The sequence below is a fragment of the Corvus hawaiiensis genome, chromosome 1, assembly GCF_020740725.1.
Source record: "Corvus hawaiiensis isolate bCorHaw1 chromosome 1, bCorHaw1.pri.cur, whole genome shotgun sequence".
NCBI classification, from domain to species: domain Eukaryota; kingdom Metazoa; phylum Chordata; class Aves; order Passeriformes; family Corvidae; genus Corvus; species Corvus hawaiiensis.
The window spans coordinates 19,092,670-19,118,156 of record NC_063213.1 but is presented as its reverse complement, the minus strand read 5'-3'; the positions used below and the strand labels follow the sequence as shown (position 1 = coordinate 19,118,156).

General features: G+C 38.4%; 1 protein-coding gene across 6 annotated transcripts in view; it reads right to left on the bottom strand.

Annotated features, from left to right (window-relative positions):
• Positions 1–25,487, bottom strand: part of NEBL (nebulette) — a 260,639-nt gene that overhangs the window by 112,024 nt on the left and 123,128 nt on the right. For 2 of the 6 annotated variants that reach the window (XM_048295431.1, XM_048295425.1), the window contains one exon: positions 24,951–25,038. The exons of 3 other annotated variants lie outside the window; for them this stretch is intronic. The gene's annotated coding sequence lies outside the window, so the exon portion shown is untranslated. Of the gene's footprint in view, positions 1–2,665; positions 2,687–24,950; positions 25,039–25,487 lie in introns of those variants that run through there. One more of the 6 variants, XM_048295415.1, reaches the window with a different exon arrangement.

Genomic DNA, 25,487 nt, shown 5'->3' with positions numbered 1-25,487 from the left:
TCCTTCCTTCTTTACAAATCTGGGTGTCCTGGTATTGGGTCAAAAAACCCGCAGTGCACATCATGAATAGTTAGTTATTGGAATATAAGTAAAAACAAATTAATTGGCATTCCATAATTGGGTGATTTGGACCTTAAAAGGCCTTGGAAGTTAGAACTCACAGCCATTTTCCACCTTGTTAACTTAGAGGCACATCCCGTGCAGCTGTATTATAGATAAGATATAATAAACATCTAAGACCCAAGATAAACTCCCTGTCTCCCACATTTTAATTTGAACTCTGAGTAAAAAAACTCATGAAACAAAGACAAAGAAAAGAAAGATAAAAAGAGAAAAATAATAACTGAAATTAATATTCTTAGATGTGAACGGCAGCTTCTGTTTCATACAGGGTTTTTTCCTTATCTAGGAAGATCGTGAGTTGTCCAAGATCACAGAAAAGTCCATGGAAGACCGGCAAACATATCTGAGTCCTTGAACATGGGACTGCACATCCTCTTCCCCCATTGTATCTTTTCTGACCAATACTATAAAAATTCAGTTACAGCTGTATTCAGAATATGCCAGAACACAAAGTCCACCTGTATGCCTTCTATTACCTACCATTTTGAGAACCATTTTTAATTTTTTTGTCCTTACTCTGCTATGAATTTGAAACAAAATTTTCCCCACTAACTCTCCTTTTACATTTCTAAACTTTTGTAAAGTCTACGGAAAGGGAAAAAAAAGCAAATAAAAAAACCCAAGGGAACAAAACAACTGTGAGCTGACTGCCTTTTGAGCATTTCAGTGGTGTCCTTGAAAAAAAAAAAAAGGCAAAAAGAAGATATTCTTACCATCCTAACATCAGAATAAATCTCATGTCTCTGCTGACATTTTTTGGAAAGTTTTTCCATACAAGCAGGGGCATACGAAACCAATTCCAATTCTTTCCTTCATAATTTTACACTACGTTTTTCCCCCCATTAGGTATACATAAAAAATCCTTCTCCCAACTCAAACAGAGAAATGTCACAAAAGTTAAATTTCAAAATGAAGGGCTATAAACTGCAGGTCTCAAAAGTACTGTTTAATTTCAGAAACAGTCATATCAGCAGTTCTGGAACACCCACAAGCAGGAGGTGCAGTTTATTAATATTCCACAGAGGTGACTATACATAAGTAGCACACATTGCCCAAAAAGGAATCAAGACCTTCCCCTTAATAATGGAACCTGCTTTAACCTTTCTCCAAGAAAAACAAATCTGGACCATATACAATATTCACTACTACACACTGATACCTGAACTCTGTATTGATCACTGTAAATTCTTTAAGTTATAATGCAGGCCTACATTCCCCTCTAGGCATCTCTCTAAGGGAGGAGAGTCACTGGTAATGACATTTTCCATAGAAATGCCAATTGATGCCAAAATGACACTGAGTAAGTGACTACAGGCTGCCAAACTCAACTGAAAGGTCAATACTGCAAAATATGTTCTGCTTCATTCATAATTCAAAAGATTAGAAAAACGTGGTCAACACAAACACTACTGAAAAGGCAATACAAATTATATTTTGGGGGGCTTTATGGTTGAATTGGTATAAATGCACCTCAAAGTAATTGCTTTTCCTTCATTGTGTTGTTAAACAAAGAAGTTTTGAAAAACTTTACAAGAGCAATAGAAACTGCTTTAAATGTAGGCTCAGGTAACAGACATGATAGACATTGTAAACAAGCGTTAATAAAACTAAAGAAATACCTCTGTGAGGGCTGTTCTACTAAGTACTGAAACTTCAGCTGAAAATGGAAATTATATTACTATATTTTCTCAGTCTTCTGTCAATGTACCTAACTGGAGGGAAAAATACAATGACTCCTTAAAACTGGAGAAACATAGTACCAGAAGCATCAAGGTCCCAGACAAAGCATATGGAACTGGAGTTATCACTGAAAGTTTGTATCAGTAACTTAGGAGCTGACTGATTTTTTCACTAGTCCCAGAAAAGACAAGGTTTGATTTTTCACTGTCTTTTTTTTTTTCAGACATAAAACCCCTGCCAGCTGCAAAACTAGTTCTCCAAAGACCTCTACACTGTCCCCACACCTCTGGATCTACCCCAGTACTTTGTATATCCCATCCACAACATCAGCAACTACAGCCAGGGCTGTGCCAGGTCCACCTTTCTCAGGCTGATTAGTGATTAGGCAAAAAAAAAAAAAGAAAACATACCCCCAACAATAATATTTCTAATTATCCTGAAATAAATTATAAACATAATATTCAGAGTTGCAGTTAAAATTAAAAAGAAAGCCTATGAAAACTCATAAAATTTCATATAGTAATTCCTGCATCACAGTATCTAGCATAAATACACAAATACATTTTTCTGTAATTACATCTGGAATTAAAAAGCCTTAATCTATCTTTATTTTGTTATCATTTAATAAATTTTGACCTGGCAGTGACACAGGCCATGGCATTTCTAGATAGAATACTAGGGCTGAGGAATTTATATTCATTCTGTCTATTTCAATTACTACAGGGTTTTTCCTTGGGGGAAGAACAAGAGAAATTTACTTCTTGTGGCATGGTCCTCATATTTTCCAGCAATCTCAATCTATTTCCATTCTTTTTCCAGTACTTACTTTGCAAAAAAAAATTTCATGAATAGGAAACTGAACTTAGTCTCTAGTTCTGCTTGGAATTCTGTGTAACAAGTTTTCACATCCCTAGGGATTTCCATCACTGTCAGTAGAGCACAGTAAACATACATATATATTTTTATATAGAAGTGTATGCATCAGCAGAGATCAAATTACCTTTAATTACCACTTAACTGTAATCATATCAACGCGTATGGAGAAAGAGTACAGCCCAAACATCTTAAGACATGTAACTAATTATCTCTGTCTTTAGAAATTGACAAAACATCATTTTCTCATAGGAATCATAAGACTTTTGTTCTCATACTTTCCAGGGTTTTTTAATGCAGTCTTTACAGCTACAGTCCTGTGATGAGCTCAATGCAGGTCAAGATCTGCCTTTATTCAAAGTACTAAAAACTTCACAGTGCAGGCAAAACCATGCACCCTTATGAATTTCCTGATAGGAGCAGTGCTTAAAACTGTGATCAAAGTTGTACATGATAGGAGATGATAAATACAAATTACCTATCTAATTCAAAGGAAAAAGTACGTCTCTGAGTGTTATTCACTAGAAATTATCTCCATAATTTTGAACAATCCAGAGACTGCCCCATGCATAGAAACAGACCTGATTTAAACCCCATATAAGACTCATATTCTACTTACTTAAATAACTAACAGGCTTTACATGATTCACAAAACAATGACTTGCATTCTGCAACAGCTATGCACAAAACAGCCTGAGTGCCAACGAGCAGAGACTTTAGAGGCATCCTCTGACTGTGCAGAAAATAAAAGCGTGATGCCCATTTCTGATCCCAGCTCACAAGAAACAAATTGCTACCATGTGAAATTTAACAAATGTTTAATTATCTTTATGAGACAATGTTTTACATTATGGACAAAATGCAATGGATGTCTCAACGTTCACCACTGATTCTAAAAAAAACATTGTCTTTATTGCTTTCAAAGGGAAAATTTATATCCCTATGAGCAATTAAATTAGTAACAGAGGGTCAACACTGGCATCTATTGTCATTACAACAGTCATAAGCACAATAAGCATCTCAGCAGACTCAAACCACTTCCTCTCTCTTCTTGGAGCATATTTTCATTGCACAAATTCAATACTTATGCATCAATTTATTTTGAATGTTAATCTTTTGAAAATCAGAGCTAGTACTACAAAAACTGCATTTGATGAAAAAGTAATTTGCATGAAAAATGCCAAAAGGCATATATGAAATGGTATTTTATACACCAAAACAAAACTACAAAGTCTCGTCAAATGAATTGTATCCATTATCTATATAAAACCAGACTATAATAAGACAGTCTTTCTCTGTAGCAAAAGGCATTTAAATTGCAGCATAACTTTCATTTAACAAGTTTAATACAGTTTCAATATTATCTCATATATTGGCTTTGAACCGACCAATTGAACACTAAAATTCTTCTCATTTTTATTTTTTATTATAACTGGCACCAAAACCAAGTGCAAAAAGGGACTATGCTAATACATAATTTGTCTTTGGCAAACTTTTTCTTACCAATTAAAATATGGAAAAATATTTGGCCCCTACGTCTGTTCTCTTATATCTCCTTTATTTTCACCATTCATGACCAGGGGAAAAAAAGAGGGATACTTTTGCCTGAGTTTTACCTTTTTCTTATAACTTCAGTTTTAAAAACTGAAGTACAAAAAAATGAAAGTGGTTTCTGCAAGCACAATGGAGAATTGTATCCATTCCAATACAAGTGATAAAGGCATGTGACTGATGTGACACAAGGTAACATTTTAACATCCTTCTTAACTTTTCTAGCAACTTTTCGTCATTAAGCAATCCAAAAATATTTTTCTTTTTTTTTTTTCTGAATATAACAAACTAGGAATGGTTTTGAAAATGCACTTACACCTTTAAAGCCCTTTGAAAGCCTTAATGACTTTGCTACAAAGGAGAATTTTCTCCTGAGTGCCCTACCTCTCTTCTCCCATATCCCAGTCTCCATTGTCCAAAGATTTCCATCCTCAAACACCTGTATAGCTCTATATGCCCTGCAGCCATGAGAAGCAGTTTCACTGATGTGCTGATCATATCCCCTTACAAAGCAGGGGCTTGGATGCCATAAAGCTCTTTGATGTTGCAGAAATGTCCAAAACTGAAAGTCTGTTACTTCAAAGTGCTCTTGGTGTACTGGAAAACTCCAGCTTCATGCTGGGGGCAGATTTTTACCTACATGAAAAGGCAGAAGAAAGGCCACTAGGAAATTCTTACAGGTTCACAGCCCTTATAAGCAGGATCCACTGTTAGCCTATATATAGACCTATATATAGAGAGCTATAGAGGACCAGACCATATTTCAGCAGAATTTGATGAATACCCTATGTGAGGAGACATATTTCTTTCTTTCAGCATTAATTCTGTGCACAGTGATGCATCAAACCTTTGGCACAGCTTGAATCAAAATTCTCAAGGCACTAACTTAAAACAGTTTCTTAGGACAGAGGAATCAAGGATGAACATTAAGGATGGAGCAGCACTAAACTATCTGATATGCCTCTTGGGCAGCATCTTACAGAAAGGGACTAGATCATCTTCTTCAGCCTTACCTTTGTGAAATTGTCTCCAGATACAGAGAAGTTGTATTAGTTTAAACCAAATTAAAAGCTAATTTAATTAGATCAGCTAAACATTTTGCAGGGGGATCTTAAATAACTTTCAGCACTATAAGTACTTTTGCTACCCATCTCCTTTAACTTCCTACTTCCTCATAGCCACTAAACATATGAGTCAAGATTCAAAATTCTCTTAAATCAATTCAGAATTTCATTGTCACTTAAAAGATAATCCTGTCCTCTCCCAGTCTTCCTACACAACTGCCAAGTGTTAACTTCCCACACAGATGGGTGGGAACATCCCTAGCACTGCCACAGCAGACAGCAGTAGCACCTCTTTAAACAGCAATATAATGTTGGACAGTTTAAAGATAAGATGCTCTAGGGACATTGGGGATGCTCTAAGAAAACAATTGCAATCCTTCCTATTTACATAAAGATCATGTCCTAGTTTCAGCTGGGATTGTTAGTTTTCTTCTTAGTAGTGGTACAGTGCTGTGTTTTGGATTCAGCGTGAGAACAATGTTGCTAACATACTGATGTTTTGGTTCTTGCTAAGTAGTGGCACCCTAAGTCAAGGATTTTTCAGCATCTCATGCCCTGGCAGCAAGGAGGCATGCAAAAAGCTGGGGGGGAGTGCAGCTGGGACAGCTGACCCAAACTGGCCAAAGGGGTATTCTACACCATAGAACATTGTGTTCAGTGTATAAACTGAGAGAAATTGGCTGGGAGGGAGTCATTGCTGGTCAGCTGGGTATCAGTCAGCAGGTGGTAAGCAATTATATTGGGCATTACTAATTTTTCTTGGGGTTTATTTCTCTCTTTTTTTTTAATTTCCTTTTGATTATTATTGCTGCTCTTGTTGTTGTTATGTTGTTGTTGCTGTTGCTTCATTGTTGTTGCTGCTGCTACTATTATTATTATCTTTGCTGGGTTTATTGTTATTATTTACTTTGTTTTAATTACTAAACTGTTCTTACCTCAACCCCTAAGTTTTACTCTTTTCCTGATTCTGATTTTCCCTCCTATCCCATTGGTGAGGGCTGCAGGGAGTGAGTGGCTACATGGTAGTGAGTCACCATGGAGTTAAACAGAGTGATAAAAAGGAAAGAAAAGTTTGGCTTCCTATATGCAAGCCACCATGGGCACATGGAGAAGACATACATAAAAGCTTTGAAAGATGTCAAGAAAACCCAACAAAATCACCACAGAAATGAGATGGAATACCATGATGATGCAATTCTAGCCTTCAGCAATTGTATGCCTCTCTTTCTCATACAGATGTTTGCTTCGTTTGCAGCTTCCTTGCATCTCTCTGCATTTTGTACTCCAAAGCCCTTCATTGAATTCAAGTACACTAAAAAATTTCAGTCTCAGGATGGTAAACAGTTTGGCACAGAATGAGAAGATACAGCCATGCTGCAGAAGTGAAAAGGTCTCAAGTGCTTTCAAATACCTGTGGGAGAGAACACGTCCAGGTCCCACACCCAATCAGCCTGATGCTGAAAGGATCAAGACACAACAGGACTGCATTTTAAAAAGTGTTCTCTATAGTCACTAAAAGCACTGATCCAGGCCATGTCTCCTCTAAATAAAAAATTAACTGCATTCAACTATCTTTAGGAAGATACAGTTTATTTAAATCCACAGCCAGGAGACCTTGTCATGTTTCTGTCAGGACTGCTGTCAAGTCCCAGCTTTATTGACGTATTTTTCTTTTGCAAATATCTCTATGCAGTACTAAAACCATTGCTTTCTCACAGATGAATGAATAGCTGTCACTCCATCAGCTTAACATTATTTTACAATCCCCACGACCATTTCTGTTGTCCTCCATTGAAATCTACTCAGCTGTTTCAAATCCACCTTGCCATGGGAACACCATACTCTGGTATCAGCCTTGATTCTGTACAACCTCTGCTGAGAGCATCATGCTCCTTCTACCCAGCAGTGTCCTCACTGAACCTCCAAGGGTATCACCTTGTCTGCCCCAGTGCTACAGTGACAGAAACAAGTAACTAGAACAACTCCTACATTTTTCTGGCTTTCAAATCCAACTCTCATCCTGTGATAAGTATCATTTGACTTTCAGGTTCACAAACTGATTATTTTACATCTGACTATTAATAAGAAGTATTTTTGGACTTTGGCCATTTAACCCAGAATCTGAAATCACTCCATACTGGTATTTGTTCAAAGGTCACCAAGTTTCCTTTTCCCTCTGGGATTATTTAACTTTGTATCTATAATTAATTTCCCAGCAAACATCTTGTCCACTAGAGCACCTATAAAATTAGTTCAAGTCTTTAACCACGGACTAGCCGCTGGGAAAACTACTAAAAGCATCTCCATTTGAGATTCCCCTTAGATAACAACTACATCTTGAAATCTGCCAGTTAGCCATCTGCCATATGCCTCACTGATCACAGACAACAAATGCTCCTTAAACAGTACTGTGGTCCAGCTTCAGGTATCTCAAGGAATTGGGATGGACACATCTTTCTGCTTCATTCCAAAAATACTGTAACTTTTTATATGCTGCTGTAACTTTAGAAAACCTAAATTCCAAATGTGAAATAAGACCTTTCTTACATCAAATACAAATTCAACATGTAAAACACTGAAAAATTGGAAAGGACTGGATTAGAAACCACATTCCATTGACTTGAAATAAGATTATGTTGGCAGAACTTATCTCAGTTATAGCTAAAAACTACATTTTATAATGATCCTTTATTTTAAAGGTGGTATTATTTTTACTTCTGTTAGCCGTTTATAATGGACTCTTTCACCTTTTTGTATCCTTTGTATTTAGCCATTAACTTATATTCAGCATCAATTTCTTTCCATCTATTATAGAAATGTTTTAAATTTTGTATTTTATAAAAATTTTTTATAAAAATTTTTATCACTGCTTCTATATAAAGACAGAATTTAAGAGCCTCTATTACTGGCTTAGACCAAGGGTCCATCCGGCCTAGTGTTCTTTATCCAAGAGTGGCCATGAGCACTAGCTGGAAGCAGTATGGACAGGGTAAACATATATGATACTTCCCCTACATACACATTCCTTGACTCCAATTGTTTTCAGTCTGGTGTATTTCCTGAACCTGGTGTGGGTTTTTCTTATTCTGCAGCAGATTTTTCTTCTCAGTGCTTGCCTTGTCCTTGAACTAATCTAAATTTTCCTACTCATATAAGTCTTCTAGTACAAAAATACCTCATTTAATACTTTCCACAAGGAAGCACCTTTTTCTGCTTGGTTTGTTTGCCCTTCTGATGAGCTTCATTTGTTACTTCTTAGTTCTTGCATTACAAGACAGAGACAGCAGTCACTCCCTGACTACCCTCTCTATGATGATTGTGTAGAGCTTTCTACAACACCTTTCTGAAATCTTAAACCCCTTTCGTCTAGGCTGAAGACTCCAATGCCAGAACTCATTCATTCCTCCAATTGAATTCAACCACCCTTGGTGATTTTCCAGAACTTTCTTTTTTTTTTTTGTAACGTACCAGAACCAAAAACACTATTCAAAGTCTGGGTGAAAAAAGGACTTCCACAGATGTATAATCAAGGTTTCTTTTCTTTCATTTTCCGTTGTTTTCCTATTTATTCCTAATGTTCAAATTGCCTTTTTGACTGTTACAAAGCACTGAGATTGTGTCTTCAGAGAAGTAGCTCATGAGAGGTAATGGTCAGTGCAGAGGCCATTATTTTATAGATATAAGCTATACATACACATGTATCTGAACTTACAATGACATTTTTCCATTTCATTTCTCACTTACTCTTATAATTTTTTTTTTGTTACTCACATTCTACTCTTGCCCTAGCTTGAATAACTTCTAATCATCAAAAATTTATTCTTTGCTTATCCCCTTTATCAGACCGTTTATGATGGTCACTTCTTAACCAAGACTGATTCTGTTCAGTGTCATTTTGTATTTTATTAAAATTTGGTTACAGTTGTGCTATGTTTAAGTTAATTGCTTTAAGGTTTGAAAATAGGGCCTTTTAAAGGTCCAAATAAACACAGTACTGCCTGGAGTCACGGTCTGCTCACACATAGGTACTTCAATCAGATCATAACCATAATAACTACTAATTTTTAAATTTCCAGTTAATTCTTCTCCTCTATCAGTGTAAAAATTGATACCAAGTCTCCCATATTGACTAAGGAACTGGTTTAATAATTTATCATCTGTCAAATTTATAAATTGTCCTCAGAGAGGTTGAAGTTGGCAACTAAAATCTGCTTCCAAACAGTTCTGTAGCTTTCAATTATCCAAAAAGTTCTTAATGAACATTTATTTAGTTCTTAAGTATTCAATTCATCTTTCTTTGTATCCAATTTTTTAGTATTGGTCATAAAAAATTTTGCTGTATAAAGCTATTCCGGCAAGCTCTTAAACAATAACACTTTTGAAAAATATAAGATACTTTACACCTCTTTCATCAAGGACAAGCCTACCTTGAATGATCTCATTTCCTTTAAGAAGGAAACAGAGTAAAAGTGCCAGAAGGAAGCTGGCAGACAGTTACTGTAGAGTACTCATGAATGATATTTTGTTCATGCATTCTATCTGCACAGCCTTACTTACATCCAGTTTAATGACCTGAACAGCTTAATAATGGTTATCTCTGTGTGCAGATGTTTATGTGAGGGTCTAAAATAGACAAAACTGGACAATAGCATTGCTTTTTAAAATGTACCACAGATTTGTTTCACTACTCAGAGAAATCTCACACTATCAGTGTTTCTCTTCTTAAAACACATTTTCAAAGTAAAGTTTACATGCAGACCTCTCCTCTCAGTTCTGCGAAGTGAAATTTGTTCATGGTCTTGTGCTCTTCATATATGTAACCCCTGTTTGTAGATTTCAGTATAAAAAAGCCTTGATAGAATTATATTATGATTTAGGGCTTTTGAATTGTTTTTTCAAGACAGCACAGCTTGTCACCACATTGACTATTAGCACCTTTATCAAGAGAATTCATTTATTTTTATTAAGGCTACTTTTTACACTCTGTCAAGCAGGTTCCCACAAAGCAGTGGAGTCAGGAATTTTCATCATCTCTATTATCATTATTTCCATTATAGAACTACAGCAATATACTGAATATAGTGAATTAAGATACACTGAATTGAGACAGAAAGTCCAGGAAAGGATAAAAACGTTTAAAAAAAAAAAAAAAAAAAAAAAGAGTGTTTAAAATGCCTTGCTTTCCTTTATGCTAACTTAGGAGTATTTCTAACTAACCTGAAAAAGCTACAGACGTATGAGGGGGAAGTGTGGAAAGCATCTGTGTAGGAAAGCACAGACAAAGCAGAGATGTTAGCAAAATCCTGTACAAGAACAAGACTCAGGATACCAAAAAGAAATTTAGTTTGAAAGACAAGGAGTCTTTATGTACCACAGTTTCAATAAGCAATGACTCTTTCCACTTCTAGATATAAAACCAAATGTAATCAAGGAAATGGACAACAGAAAAGGAAATAAGGCAAAAAGATGGATTATTGCTACCCATGGGACAGCAGATTTCTTTTAAAATAATTATCATTAAATGAAAGGGAAAAGGGCACAATTTTTTAAAATTAGTTACTCACTTAAGGGAGCACACTAAACAAATTAGAACAAAAAAAATGCTGAGTGTCTATGGGGACATCAAGGTTAACTGTTGATAAGAAAGATAAAATAGCTTTTAGTGCAGCATTGTTATCAAACAGTACAAAAAGCATACTTGAATATTCCTCTTAATACACAGCAAAGAATTTATTCACCTCCAGAGTTCAGGATCCACTGTTTTCATTCAGAAAGCTATTAGCTACAGGGGACTGCAAATTGCCAAGGTCATTTGGAGCAATGATTCTAACATAAACACACTTCGCTTAGCAATTAAAAATATGTCTGCTTCTAGACAAGTGAGGGTTGCACGACTGCATTTGAATAAATAAGCCATGTTTTCTAACATCTGGTTTGATACTGCTCTAATATCATATAAATGCAGCAGTCCTTACGTACCAGATCTGGAGAGATTTGAGACAAGAAAACTTTGCTGTGAGGGCAAACCAGCTGTTACTGTCTAGATTTCTTTTCTTATGCTGGGCATCAGCTGAATGAGAGCTTCAGTTTCTTGGTGGAGTTGGAGATGGACAAAGGGAAGGAAGGAGAAGACTCCAGTTGGTAAAATAGCCAAATACCTGACCTCAGCAGTAAAAGATACACAAGATCTTGAGCTATGGTCCTTCAGACATTAAACCTGGACCCTCTTTGGTTTTCATATACAAATGCAGCATTTAAAGTTACAGCTGATATTTCAAATCCAAGAGTCTGCCACCTATCCATTCTCTTTCTGAATGCACACCAATTTAACTGTGTATCCAGTAGGACTGAAGGTGATCAGCACATCACTTTCCTCTAAAATTATGAACTTTCATGCAATTTCCAAAATCCTGTATAAAACTGACATAAAACATCATGTACACAGATGCATGACCCATGTTCAAGTTTTTCAAATAGGGACTCAGATCTGAATTCTGCTTTGGCTCTATGAAACTGTGTGTTAACTATTCTGATTTCTCTCTCTTTCCCTCTCTCCTCCTTCTACCTCTTTCAACTTCTTATGAAAAATAGGTATGCAAAGTGAGACTTTTCCAATGGCCGAGATATATAGGCAGCACAGACAGACAGCAACCTACATGTGAAACAAGTGCCCCACACAATAGTCTATCACACACTCTGAGCACAAAAAGAGAGTTGTCCTCATTTCTGTTACAAATTTCTTTGTAAGGCTCCACACTGCAGCAAAAGCATTTGCAAAATTTCAGCATCTTTCAAAATAAAAATGTATCCAGGAAACTCTTACTGCAATAGGTTAAACCCAAGAACTACATCCACATCTACAGGTAATAATAATAACAATAATAATACTGTTAACAAGGTCTATAAATTTTACACTGTTTCACATATTCACATCAAGAAAGGAAATATAATTACCTTAACAAAAAGCTGTATGAAACCATCAGGCAAGGAATTTCTCAAGCCTATTACCATATGATCCTTTTTTCTCAAAAACATTTTTTTATAATCTTTTATCAAGCAAGGTACTACAAATCCTTGTGATAAAAGTTTTCCATTAATATTTTCTATATTCACCAAATATAACATGCCTGTTATTATGGAGATTTCTATGTGCTCAGATTGAAAGAATCCAAAAATATGTAAACAAGAGTAGTGAATAAATCCCTGGCACTCCGAAATCATAAATATCACTATAAGGGCTATTAATGATCTACCTAAATGGGCATGGCAGCCACAGAGAAATAGCACAAAAAAATAAGGTTTATGTATTAAGTTAGAAAATATGTTGACTGATCCAAGAATTGCAAATTCAGACAGGTGGATCAGCTCATTGCACAAATAATTTAACAAGTTGTGCTAGCAACAGAATGATGTTGAAATATATAAAGAGGAAATACCTTAAGGGACTGATCATGATTAATTTATTAAGTAATTTTATTAATGAGAGGAGAGAAGGCTGTAAAGAAGATTCTCTATGTAAAACTGATCAGGTCTGAGGTCTGGAGTAATAAGATGGAATTTAATACTATGTAATGCAAAAATATGCTCTTCAGAGAATTTCTGTTGCAAGTTATAGGTTTGATAGTTGGAAAGAGATGTACTTGCATATCCAAGTTAATCACTCAGTAATCACACGCCACCAAACAGCCATGAAGAAAACCAAATATAATCCTGAAATTAATCAGGAAAGGTATTTTTTAAATCTCACAGTAGTGTGAAAAAAACACTCAGCCTCTGTACTCAAAAAAAAAGTGAGTTCCAATAAGAACAGGCAGAGTCAAGACTTTGTGGAATACTGAGACTTCTGCAAAGGCACATGAAAACTACTTAATTGTTCAGCATCACATAACAAAAGTCTGAGACTGACACTTCTCTCAACACATCATAGAGGCAGAAGTGTCATGCAAACAAAAAGACAATGCTCGCCCTGCCATAAAGAACTTTTTTGTGGAAATTGGATGAGGCTTTTTACCTGCAGCAGGTGAAATTAAGAAACTGTCTTCAAAAAGAGTAAGCTAAAGCTGTAATTAGATTAATACAGAGTTTGACATGGGTTTTGAGACTTTTGTAAGATATGCCTCTCCCAATGAGAAGACTAGAGCTGATGACACAATACACCCCTCTTCCCGTGTTCCCAAGTTACCACTTACAAAATTTACACAAGTAACAAAATTTACACAAGTAACAACAACCAGCAGCCATACCATTCAGCTGTTCTACCACTCTCTTTGTAACTTCAAAGAGTTTTCCAAAGGCCTTCAGAACAATTATTCCCATTTTATAGAAAAGGAAACAGAATTGAAGTAATGTGACGCAGGCAACAAAAAATGCCATCAGAAAGATCAGGAATAAAGAGCAGACTTCCCACATCCAGTTGTAATGAGATGTATTGCCCTGTCTTTATACAAATCAGTGATGGTTGATCCATACATTCAATCATGTCTAAGAGAACTTTTCTGACAAACAAGAAACACGTCAGGTAACACCTGGATAGACACTTAGGGCAAAAAATCTCAAGGCTTTCAAGATCAGGCTCAAAACATGCATGACAAGATTTCTGTGAGCAAATACTGATGACAGCTAAGGACCTGCCTCAGTGGCCCTTACAATGCAATGTTCTTAAGTGGAGTGAGTCAAAGTGCTCATTCAATAGGTAATACTTCCTGGAACCCCCCTCCTCTGTCCAGCCAGTCCTTGAAAACCAGTAAGAAAAGAAACAGCCTGAACAAATGGCTCCGTTTCTCTGAAGTACACATCTGAGAACAGAAATCGAACACTGAGCAGGATACACAGGTGAATGAAAGCCAGATCCATGGGATACGTTCTAACAGCCAGATTTTTTAGTTTAACAGAGAAGGACTGTGTGCCTCAGTGCTCAACCCTCTCATTTTATTTAGAGTTATGTCAGAAAAGGTCATGTTGCAAAATATAAACAAATTGCTCACATGGAGCAGATTTCCTAGGATTCCCCTAGTTCCTCATGCTGTTCTGAAGCATAAAAATATCTTTTCCTACAGATAACTTATCCTACCAGATAACTTCTAAGTCTCATTTATATCTGTGGGATATACTCAATTCCCAAGTCTCATTTATATATCTGGCATATATTTATACCTGGCCCGAAAAAAACAGAACTCAGCTAAATTTCTGACTACCTCCCCTCCCTCCTGTATCTCTCGCACACACAGAGGACTGTGTGCTTATCTTCTGCTGATCCAGACACAAAAAAATCATGGCAAAATTCAGTTCCGACATCAGACAGAAGCAGAATGCCATACTCAAAACTTCAGAGCCAGCATATCAGATGTGATAGATCTCACAGATATATTAGTTATCTACTGCCAACATTTTGGGGCTCTATCAATTGCAGCCTGGCTCACTGGTTATGCACCAAATTTCCCTGTCAGGGGTCTCTGACCAGGCTAATTTTGCAGATGGCAATAACCACCTAATCAATCCATGTCTTTCTAAGTCCTAATGGAGCACCTGCACATCCAGGCATGAATCTTCCTCCTGACATCCTCCACAAACATAAATTACAAGTTTAGTGCATGCACCGGACAAGTCTCAGTGACCCCTTGACAGGGCAAACAGAGGTCATGCAACAATCTGAATTTCAGCACCCACTATTTCCAGCCTTTCCTTTTCTGAATTTTAAAGCCTGGAGCTGCAGTTAGCATCACTCTCAGGTCTCAAGGGAACACAACTTTGAAGTGATGTTTCGTTTCTAAGCCTGATAACATAAGCAATGTTTCCATTAGGAAGTATTGCAGTGTAACAGGAGCAGATCTCTAGGATGAAATGGTTCTGAAGACATAAAATTCTTATTTTACAAGAAGGGGAACTATCTGTGGCCTAGCTCTACAATGGACTGGATACACTTTTGTGGTTGGAGCACATCCTTCAGTTTATAAATCCACTTTGTATGCTTCAAGAGGGTCCTGCATTGCCAAGGCAAGTGTGGTAAGATGATAAGGAGATTCACTTGTATGGGGAATTATAAGAGACAATTAGGTTATGAGCTGTAAAACCTGCCTGCAGAGGCACATGGCAGAACAAAGGAACACATGGCAGCACAGAGAAGCTTGTCTCCACCGGGCCCTGGGGGAGGAGGTGTCACACTGCAGACCCCTACGAAGTGTGTTGCTGATGTGGCAACACGGGATAGGTCACGCCATATAAGGAAATCCTGTGCCTTAGAAAAGTGTATAAAACCAGCTCATTCCTTTGAATAAACAGTTCAGATTCCCTGGCAGTCTGGGTCCGTGATTCAATCACCAACTTGAAAACCAGTAAAATGCTAGTGGGGCCAAAGCCATCTTACTCATGACTAATACCTTGTCTGTCAACTGCCATCCATGCAAAAACACTTGCATATAGGTAAGGAATACCTATCAGATCTTAGTTACCTTTGCATCTCAGCCACCTTCAAAAATTCACCATTCAAGGCTCAGAAAGGTTCTCTGGTTTGTAACAGAAAGGCTGTGAAGACAATCAGATGTCATGAATGGAGCCCACTGATACCAGAGGGGGTCTAGGGTCACGTACATAATTAATAATCCTTTTTAACCCTGTACATTCGAGCCAGTTATTGTTAACCAAGGACACAATGGGTTGATCACTTAGTAGGACAGAGCCACAGCTGTGATTAGAAATAGCACAAGGTACTAAGCTCACTGATGGACTCATTGGTTTCACTGATGACACCATCAAGGCTCTGTCACTGCTCAGCAAAGCATGCCAAGGCAAGTACCTGTGGAACAGCCTTCCCTTGCTAAGATCATTTCAGTTTCCTGCTATTAGCATAACCGAGCCTTACCAACTCTGTCACTGGATTTAGATAACAACAGCTAGTATTTCCTGATGAATTTAACTTTCACAAGCTTGTCTAATCTCTTTTTTAATGTATTTTATACTTCTAGTCTTCCCTGGCTCCTATATTAATGAGTTTCACAATTTTATTGTAGGCCACATATTTGCTCTTAAGTATGATGCCTGACAGCTACATTTCCTGCTCCAAGTTCTTGCCTTATAAGAAACTGTACATAATCACATTCACTTCTGCAGTTGTATCCTGCCTGTAACTTTATAGACTTATTCCACTTAATGGGGTTTTTTTCATACCAGAACCTCAACCCTCATTTGTGTCCTCTGAGTATTTTTTCCACTAATTTTCAATACAGGCTGATCATCTAATCTCCCAACCCACAATAATGTCAGAACTTTCTATAACTTGTGCCATCACTTTCCTTGATAATTCTGCTTAATTTTCCATCATCATCAAGCTTTTTTGAGACTTTCATCCACTTAATTTCTGTTGAAAAGGACCCTGACTCCTAACTCAATTCAAGATAGCATGTCAGCTATTATCTGAGCCAGAAACACGCACTGTGCAGAAAGGAATGCTAAACAAAAGGCAATGCCAAACAAGTGACCTCATTCCATCTCTGCTACCCTTGCCCTAGTCATGTCTACAGCTTGCTGGCACAGGCAAATAAAACCTTTGGCCCTTTCCCTTGTTCTCACAACACTGCAGCCAAAGGCAGCCCAGCCCACACCAGAGCAAGTATCTCTGCTGAGCAGGAAAGAAACCTTGAGAGATGAGGTTGAGGTACCTCCACAGACCCTTTGAATCCTTCATTTTCCACCAGCAGTACCTGAGGGAACAGCACTACTGAGCAGTTCCAGCTCTGCAACAAAATGATAGCCAATCTCACTTAAGATAAAAGGTGACAAAGTGCCTTTGTCCCACTTAATGATAAAAGGACGGAGTAGGATCCCTGCTCAGTATTGGCACACTGAGGTACAGCCTGGAGACACCCAGACCTTCACCGAGTGCACACTCTGGGTCTTGCCACAGCTTACTCATAAGACAATCCTCCAGTCTTCCCTCAAAGACCACCTCTGCTGTACCAAAATCCACACCAGCCACACTATCCTCCTCAGCTACTTACCCACTCACTGTTGTGGAAACTGGGAACAGCTCTCCTGTTATGCCAAACCCTATAAAAATCAGTTAACCCTTGCAACACAAGTCACACACTCAGGAGTATATTTCTCCTCTTAAGGCTAGAAAAGGTCTAGACTGGCCAAACTGGGTATGGGTTCACTTTACACCACTGTTCCCCAGCGAAGAAAGAAGGAAGTCAAGGCAAAGCAGGAATGCAAGAGGAGTGAAGTTCAGAAAAGCCTTAAAGTTCAAAAAACCCACCTCTGAAATTATATTTTTTTCAGATTAGACTTTCCTGAAGTCCACCAGGAACGGAGGTTCAGAGCCCCTTTTATTTTCTGCCTGTTGCTTACTTAGTGAGATATTCAGCATCTCCCCCTTTATAATCTGTCTTTCAGGGGGAGTGAACTGGGTCACTATTTACCAACTGAGAAAAGACAGGAGAGAAAGAATCTCAAGGCAGATCTGGGGGAAAAAAGAAACATCCTTCCATTTTCTATTAAAATAATGTGGTTTCTAACAGTGAGAGTGTGTTGGTGTGAGACAGAGTCTTTCCAAAAAAGTACAGAAATATTTCTGTAACTAAATCATTATTTGAATTATTCCAAGAGCAGAAAGGGTTAGAAAGCAATCTTGTGTCACTCTAATCTACTGTTTGGAGAAGTAAACTCTTCTCCTCTCACATCTTTGTAGACACAAGCAGAAATGGCACATGTAACCTTTTGCTACTTCTTTACTCATGTTAGGATGGTTAAAAAGTTCAATCATTAATTATACTCATTACAGCGCTGGCTTTGTCACAACTGATATATCTACTGACAGCCTAAGGAAATCACAGACATATGTGTTAACATGCAAAAACCCGAAAACCTGAGTGCCACAGAGGACCAGATACTGCTGTTGTCAAGGTCAATGAAGCCTGTGAGCGTCATGGGGGTGAGACACTCAAATCTCTAGGGATCAAGATAAAAGACAGTGTTAGAAGAAGCAGAGGAGGTTTAATGCCTAAGATGCTGCCCTAGCAACTGATGCACAGCACAAAAGCATCAGGTAAGGCAGAACTAAAAGGTAAAATGATAAGCAGGTAATGGACAATGAAGTAAAACAAGGAAATTAGAAATTATATTTTCCTTCCAAGTGTTTTAACTACCCAAAGATCTCTAGAGGTGCTAACTCCTACTTCTCAACTTTTTGGCTAATTAATTTTTTCCCATTTTAAAAGCCTCATTTTAATTAGCTCCCAAGTTGAGCTGCCATGAAGAGGTTTTATTTTCATTCTCTTTTTTCTATATGTAAAAAAGACTGGCTTCAAAAGTATGTACTCATTAAAAATAATTAGTTATTTAGACACCACTAAAACATATTCAAGGACACAGGAAAAACAAGTTGTTGGGGTTTTGTCATAATTTAGTTGCTTAGCATCACAACAGAAAAAAAAAGCCATATCCTTAAATATACGAATGCTACCAAGTAGATTAAGTCTTAAAGTCACTAGTGTTTAAAGAGAGACTCGCGTCCTTTAGTCAGACAATGGACACGTGCTTACAGCAGTTACCACAACACCCTTCATAGTTGTCTTCATTACAGCTTGGAATTTTTCATTCCATAAAATACAGCACAAAAAGGCACATGCAATACAGTCAATACCACAGTAAAATGTGAAAATACCTGTCAATTTATTCCTCACATTTATGTAGCTGTTTTAGCCTTCAATCAGGATTTTCAGAGTTATAAATAAGTACAGAAGTAAACCTTTAGGTCAATACATATCTGTAGCACATTCATCTGTTGACAAGCTGACAATTAGTGTGGATTAAAAATTGTTGGGGTCCCTCCCCCGCCGTGTAGCCCTGGGAGAGGGGCCCTGAGGGCACAGACACGGGGCTTCCCTGCCCCTGCTCAGCCTCGTTCCCATTGGTTGGTTTGTGTTCCCTGCGCGGGCAGAAGGACCCTTGGTCCCGTGACTGGAACAGTTCCTGGGCAGAGCTCCGGCCATGCGGCTGGAGAAATAAACATCTCTGAAACATCTAGCAAGAATCTGTCTGTCCGTATATATTTCCTTTCCACGGGACTCCTGGTTTGATATATGCGTGTTGCAGGATCCCCACTGCAACAAATGGTGGAGATTTGAGAGCAGAACGATCCCCGATCCCTAAGCGACTGATTTGTGTGAGTAAACCCCGGAAACTTTGGATTCCTCTTCTTGGTTTTGCTTTGCTATTCCATATCTAAACTATGGAGGAACCGTGGGAAGACTCTTGGCTCTCAGAGCCGCATATGGACATTTATCTTAAACTTAAAATGATTCTTGAACAACGATTTGTGAATTTTAGCTTGATTCAAGCTCAGAAAGAACTGAAACACTTCCTGGCATGGTTGTTTAAGAACTTTTTCTATGTTTCTTGGGATTTAATTCTTACCAAGGGCTTTTGGAAAACCGTTTGGACACAGTTAATACTGGAGTCAAAATATATGCCGATGGAAGAATATTTTCGTGAATATTATTTAGTTACCGAGACTGTTGAGCAATGTCAGCTGTGTCCTGGCGAAGGGAAGCCTGGCGCAGGGACCGTGCGGCCCAGGCCACGTGCACCGAGCGCTCTGCGAGCAGCAGCGAGGCAGTTCCCGCGCGCGGGCGGAGCCACGCGAGCCGCAGTGTCGGCGGCGGAGCGAGGAGCAGCGGGACCCGGCGGTGCCTGCCCGGCCCTGTGCAGCGCGTGGTGGAGCGAGCCCCGGGAACGCCCGACCGAGAGGGGCGGCGCGCGGGCGGCGGCTGGCAGCGATGGCGGTGGAACGGAGCCGGGCCCAGCCGAGACGCGCGCTGGAGCAGGGCGCGGGGGAGTCATCGCTCGGGGGCCCGGCCGAGACGTGGGTGCAGCGCCCGGCAGCGGCAGCGAAGCTGCGACCAGAGGAGGCGACGCACGGAGAACTGAGCGGCACGGCCCGGCCCGGCCCACGCAGCCCCGAACGCGACCCCGGGAAGAGCGCGCAGGCACCAGCAGCTCCGACAATTCCAACATGGGAGCGACCGAAGGAGACAGCAAAGACGCAGCGAGACAGAAAACAGCAGCCACTCGGAAAAAGGAAAAGATCATAGCAACTAAGACCTTAGGGATAGTAAAATGGTATAATGTTAAGCAAAATTATGGTTTTATAACAAGGTGTGACAACCAGCAAGACATATTCGTGCATAGAACTGCTATTAAAAAGAATAACCCTGAAAAATGCATCCCAAGCTTGGGAGATGGAGAGGTGGTGGAATTTAATATTGTACTAGGGAGAAAAGGGTTACAAGCATCGCAGGTCACTGGGCCTGATGGTGTTCCTGTAAAAGGCAGTATATATGCAAAAAATCGTAGTCATGTTAGACAGTATCTCCATTGTAAGCCCCCCCTACAGTTTCCCTTTCCTAATCCCACCTTTCCCTTTTACCCTATGTCCTATTACCCCCAGTGTCTTCCTAATCCGTTTTTTCATCCATGGTTTCCCTCACAAAACCATGCTTTTGCCAATTGTGTCCCCAAAAATCCCTTTCCAATGCCGAGTGGGGGATGAAAAGGGGGAGGGAAGAAGTTAAACCCTCTCCTGCCTCAGTTTCCCCACAAAGCATGCTCAGAGTTCTGTCTCCCTTCTGTCAGCCCTAAGATGTTCCACAGAATCTGTTTGGACATTTAAAGACTCAGGAGGGTGGCTTGTTTTGTTTTGAATCTGTTCTTGTTATGTTTATCCAGTTGTTTTCATTCTCCTTTTATTAAAATAAAACGGGTGAGGTGTTGGGGTCCCTCCCCCACCGTGTAGCCCTGGGAGAGGGGCCCTGAGGGCACAGACACGGGGTTTCCCTGCCCCTGCTCAGCCTCGTTCCCATTGGTTGGTTTGTGTTCCCTGCGCGGGCAGAAGGACCCTTGGTCCCGTGACTGGAACAGTTCCTCAGCAGAGCCCCGGCCATGCGGCTGGAGAAATAAACATCTCTGAAACAGCTATCAAGAATCTGTCTGTCCATATATATTTCCTTTCCACGGGACTCCTGGTTTGATATATGCGTGTTGCAGGATCCCCACTGCAACAAAAAATGAAGTCCATGAAATGTTATGTTACATATTTGAAGATTATATAGTAGTTTTTTAAACTACTGATGCCTTTCATATAAGCCTTGCCTTGCAATATGAATGTCATTCCAAATAGAAAATTAAACCAGCAAGACAGAAATTTCTATCTTTTTCTTTTGTATCTCCTAACTAGATTATTCTATCTTATTATTATTTTACTCAGGAAAAGCCCAAGAAGTATTTTTCTAAACTGGACTGAACATGTTATTCATCAAGGAATAGAGCAGTCTTATGCAATTGAAATGTATATCATGTAAAACAACTCATCAACACAAATACAGGTTTAACCAAATACAGGTCCAACTTAAAATTTACCAATGCCAGTAACATAAATGAATGCAATGCCTTTGATTCTGGAGTGCAATAACACTGTTCTGATTCACACAAATACATGATTTAATTATTTCTCTATAATGCTGAGTTTTCTTACTGTTTTCTAAAGAGAAGCATGACAGGACATCCCTATCAAAATATTTAGGTTATCACTTGATTCAGTTCTACTTAAAGTCTACAGTTTTGCAACCAATTTACATTTAGCATTCATTTCTCATGCATGAGTTGACCCACTTACGCATGCAGTAAATCCATGCCTTTGGGGATTTTTCTGGACTGCTTTGCTTTATTTTCACCACACAACTCATTTTATTTTGTCAATACAGTGAGCAAGGTTACAGTCATCTTGTCAAATTTATTTATTTAAATTAGAATCAGAAAAACTATACTACTCCCTGTGGAACTTCACAGAAAACTTTTTGAAACTTTGAGGCTACATAATTTCTGCAATCAACTGATTTCGTATGAAAGCACTAATACAAAAAAAAAAAGTGTTACAGCAATTTCTTCTGTAAACTTATAAAATAGACTTCTGAAACCCTAGAAAAATATAATAAACCACAATAATATGTATCATATTATACTTGCTCAAAAAAAGAAGAGAAAAAAGATTTTCCTAAGCAACCCTATAGAATAAAGCCAGATGGAATAAGATCATTTAAGAAGCAGCTATGTAGGCGTCACATCTGCTTGCTTTGACTATCAGAGATCCACTTAACCTAAAATATTTCCCCCTACATCTCTTGAGGATTCACGTTTGAGAAGCTTCATTTGAGGTCACTTATCATCCTCACCGTAGGGCTACTGAAAGTGAACCTTCCCCAGGCAGAAATTGTCCCAAGGTCACATGCCATTCGAGTCCAAATAGACTTGTATGTAACAGAAAGGAACTTCCATTTTACACAATTTCCTAATGTGGTGTTTCTTTCACACATTAGTAGCTTACCAGAACCTCAGTAGAGATTTGTAGATAGTGTTTCAGTGGATTTACCCAAAGGCCTATCTGAATTTACACATCTAATGCTATTGTGGGCAGTATGACATATAATAAACTCACTAACAGCATTATAAATCCTTATTTCTAATGCTAACAATTTTTCCAAATGCAGTTATGCATCAGGCAGGGGTTTGTTTTCCAGCTTCTCAAAGACAAAATGTTCCTGCTCTTTCTAGAGAAGAGTTATGTGCCTCTCCACCTGTGTTACATAAGAAGCAGCTTCATAACAACATCACTGATAGACTCTGATGCTTCTGCTCTGGACCAGGAAGCTGTCCTTCAGCAGGTGAGGAAAGTCACCTCATTAGGGATATCTGTTCTACTACCCCCATGGACTATGGTCTATAATTGAGTTATACATTGCTGAAAACTGAACATCCACCCTCTCAGCAGAAATTTAACCGTCATTTAAGTCAACTAAATTATTCAGTTCCACCTGTACTGACAGTTTCACACAGAATTACTATAATGACGATCTGACATTCCAAAAAAGTATCCTTCAAGTTAGCATTCTGGGATCTAAAAATACTGTTTCTCCCCACATGTTATCGTTATGTAAATCACATGGATTAAGAAAAAGACACCAGAAAAGAGAATCTGAAAATGTTATGGGAACAGAAAGAGAAGTCAGTGCTACCCCAGATGAATCACGAACACACTGCTCTGGATTCTCAGCAATCTTTTCCTCCCCAATAAACAACTGTAAAATTCCCTAGCAAAGTCTATGCCTCCCTCTACTTCTAATAGGAGGCTACACAGAAGATAATGGTTTATTCTAGGTGCTACTTACTGCGTTAGCATGAATAATCTGTGTGCTTTAGTTCTTCATTTAAATAAGGACCACCTATCCATATCCTCCATGCTGGAGGATTCCAATACCTCCTTATTTCTTAGACAACTCTGACAACAATGTAATTGAATACAGTTAAAGAAGTGAGAAAGAAGCTTTGAGGAAAACTCCACAAAGAAGTTACAGGTTGTTTTTACAACATTTTATGATGTGTGGAGTATCAAAACATACAGTAAATAAACAGTAAATGAAAGAAAAATTAGAAAACTGAATAGTGGTGACTATTGTTCTACACAGGGATCACAATAGAAAGAAGTGGCAAAGCAGCATGCCACCAAATTTCTTCAGTGAAAATTTTTCCTGAAATTGTAGGTAAAGAATTCATATACATAGGAACTATTTTAACAGTCTCTTTCTAATTTTGCGTAATATTTTGATAATGATGAGTAAAGAAAGATTTTTCCTTTTTAAGTAGAATACACCTTGAGGTTTCAAATGAATTCTCAAAGCTTTCCATTTTCTCATTTAGCATGAATTCTATCTAAAATATTACTTACATTTCCTTAGAGTCATCATTTCTTAAGAATGTGTTCAGTCATTTTAAACATTTCTGAAAGCTTACAAAATATAAAACCTATGTAAAAATCTGCAAAAAATTCTCATGGTCATTGAAAATTAATGTAATTCTTTTTCTAAGTAATTTCTAATGCATTTATTAGGACTTTACATTTAAAGGCAAAATTATTTCTGCCTACTGAAAATTAGAAGTCAAATAAACTTCAACACAGAACTATTAGAAAGTCAAATGACCTGAGCCTTCTCAGAACTTACATTTCTATGTATCTACACAAAACAAGCTTAGATGATCAATCCACAGAAGGAACAAGGTTGGATGTGACTCTGTGCATGTACATGTACACTGCACAGGAGCACAGCAGGTGCTCCACCTTCTTGCAGAGATACACTCATATTAGCAACAGGAACGACACATTCAACCTTCTTGTTTCCAGACAGAAAAAATGCTGTTGAACGCAACTGATAGATGCTTAATCACATGAGTTATACGCAGATATTTGAAGTGCAGCTGTGTGGAATTAAGCCTACAGCATACCAGATAATGAATAGCTCTTGGAGTTCATGTTAAACTGCCAGAGGTACCAAGGGCAGCAGAGGGCAATCAGTAGCAGGGTGCATGTGGCTGACCACACCCGCCGCAGACACACAGCACTCACGGCACTGCTCAACACTTGCTATTCAATCTACGTTAGCTGACACAATTGTGTCAATAAAAGCTTGTTTTTCCAATGAAACAACAGCAACATAAAAATCATGCTTAGGAATATAGGGATTTAGGAACAAAGTATGAATTACTTCAGAAGGAGTTAAATCCCAGCATTGCCTAGAACAGCATAAGCTCTTTTTTTATGCAATTTAAAATGCTTACCTAGTCTCTTCGTTGATGTGCCAGGGTTGGTTTTGTGAAATTGACATTGATGCTGCTGTTAATTTTTCTTGTTCCCTATTCTTCTTCACTTGAATTCAACAGAGGGAAAAAACCCTTAGAGACAAGTATCAGCAGGTTTTGTGCTGTGCATCCTACAAATGGAGCTCTGGGCCATGTTGTTAGCATCTTCTCCTGCCAATTTTCTCTACAATCTGTTTTGGCAATTTAAGAGACCATTTTATGTTTGAGCAAGTAAACAGATTGAACAACTCTGCCAATAGCTTCCAAATAGGGAGCCGTGGTTCAGTGTCTGTTAGGGACAGTTTCTAATTTCAGATGTTCAGATGTGCACAACTACAGTAGCGATGTGGTTTGGGTCCTCCTTTACTTGCTACTGAAGATGTATTTTTATCACATCTGAGGTAGTGTCCAATTCCTTATCATTTGTGTCTTTGTCCAGATAACAGGTGTTCAGCTGATTCAAATTATGGGGGAAATCCTGTCCTCCTCTGCATTCCCTGAAGCTGTATAAATTTA